This window comes from Dama dama, chromosome 1 (genome assembly GCF_033118175.1).
Source record: "Dama dama isolate Ldn47 chromosome 1, ASM3311817v1, whole genome shotgun sequence".
Lineage (NCBI taxonomy): Eukaryota > Metazoa > Chordata > Mammalia > Artiodactyla > Cervidae > Dama > Dama dama.
In genome coordinates, this window is record NC_083681.1 from 31,318,652 (window position 1) to 31,320,735 (window position 2,084).

The 2,084-nt window shown below is 44.5% G+C and overlaps 1 non-coding gene across 1 annotated transcript; it reads right to left on the reverse strand.

The window, feature by feature from the left end:
* Positions 1 to 1,489: 1,489 nt before the first annotated feature.
* Positions 1,490 to 1,596, reverse strand: LOC133065118 (U6 spliceosomal RNA). Its single transcript, XR_009694850.1, has one exon. It is a non-coding gene; the product is annotated as a U6 spliceosomal RNA (small nuclear RNA).
* Between the last annotated feature and the right edge of the window lie 488 nt (positions 1,597 to 2,084).

Below are 2,084 nucleotides of genomic sequence, written 5' to 3' on the forward strand. Positions count from 1 at the left end.
TGGTGGGAGATTGACTAGGAAGGAGCACAGGGAACTCTGGGGTTTTGGAAATGTTTATATTGTGATTGTGGTGCTGGTTACATGAAGCTAAACATTTGTCAAAACTCACAGAGCTCTGCACACTCAAAATAGGGCTGTAAATTACACCTCAATAAAATTAGGGGAAAGGCTGTGTACAAGACTATTATGAACAACCTTAACTTTGGATTTAAATGACACTTTTAAATTAATAGCATTGAAATCTAACCCAAATTTAAAATAAAAAGAACAAATGTCAAATAAACATTCAAACAACACACATACACCCACATACGTACAAATAGGCCTATGCACACACACACGTGCACGCATGCACAATGATGCTATTATGATGGACTCTGACCTGAGGACCCAGGAATACCTGAAAGCTGCCCTTAGTAGATAGAACAAATACAAAGGAGGAAAGCAAGACAAACAAATAAGGTCTTGTTTTTTGTTTTTTTTTTTTAATCAGCCATGGCTTTGTCTCCAATCTCCACTGCAGAAGCCTGGGAGGCTAAACTGGAGCATGTGGTAGGTTCCATTTGCTGGCCCAGGTGGCCTTGAATGGTATAAAATCAAATAAGTCCCTCTGTCCAACTCAACCCTATGTGCTCAAACCCAGAGTCTCCAAATCTACTCTTCAGCTGGACACAGCCCCAACCAGCACCCAGAAGAAAGGACACAGAAAGGGGCCTCCACCCATTCAGGTCTGTTTCATTCCCTAGGATGGGTGCACTCAACCTCTGGAATCTAGTGCCTGATGGTCTGAGGTACAGCTGATGTGATAATAGTAGAAATAAAGTGCACAACAAATGTAATGCACTTGAATCATCCTGAAACCCTCCTCTCCATTCGTGAAAAAATTGTCTTCCACACAACCAGTCCTGGTGCCAAAAAGGTGGGGACCACTGTCCTGGGCATCACCCAGTGGCTCATGCAGCCTAATCCATGTTCAGTACACCCTTACTCTATAATGGGGTATGCAAACTCAAATACCTATAGGGACCTACCTGTAAGGGAAAGAAATAGGCAGGATGCAGTGGGCCCAGGAACACATGAGTCCTACATGAACGGAGCACTATATTTCAGCACTATATTTCAGAGCCAGCCCAGAGTTGACAAGTGGGAATGCAGGACCAGTGCTGTCAAGCCTTCAAGAGAAGACCCCAATTTAAACTTTTTTATGAACAGTCTCGATTTTAAATATTGGCAACACATTTTTAAAAATTTTAAACATGGTTCAGGCCAGACAAGACCCAAGCTCAAACCAAAGCACTGAAGAGCCATCAGTTGGTGATACTGTTCTAGGGACTACGATGGTGGTGTCTGAGGGCATATTCCCCACTGCAAGGGTCGGATTTCAACCTCCCAGTCAAGGCACAAATCCTCTTTTTCCAGCGAGCTGTTTGCTAGCCCATCCTTCCAACCTCCAGTGAGTGAGGGATAGACAATTTTTTTTTTTTTTTTTTTAAATATGGAACGCTTCACGAACCTGCGTGTCATCCTTGCGCAGGAGCCATGCTAATCTTCTCTGTATCGTTCCAATTTTAGTATATGTGCTGCCGAAGCGAGCACGGGATAGACAATTTTATTACGGGATGGTACATTCTCTTCCTCTCCTCCCTGCATCTTGGCTCTGACCATTCCTTCAGGACTTGGCCAAGAGTCACCTACTCAAGGACACTTCCCCTGATCCCTCAGACCTGCTATGCTTCATGTAGGCCTCCCTATCCCAATGCCTTCCACGCAGCATTACATATCTCAAGTTCCTGAGAGTGGGCACAGTGGTGAGGGTTGTATATCTAATAATTAACACACACAGTAGGTCTATCAGCTAGCCTTTTTTTTGATTGCAAGTGACAATAATCCATTTGCTTAGCTCAGTATAAAGGAAATATATTCTCCATTTAAGCAACCAGGAAGGCACAAGAGTGGAGCAGGGGTTAACCCAACATCACCACAGCTGATCTCATGCCACCTCCCAGCCCCACTGCCTTCTTCACGGTGGCCTCTGTCTCAGCGCGCATGTGGTAGCAAGATGGCAGCCACAGAGAGATGACCCA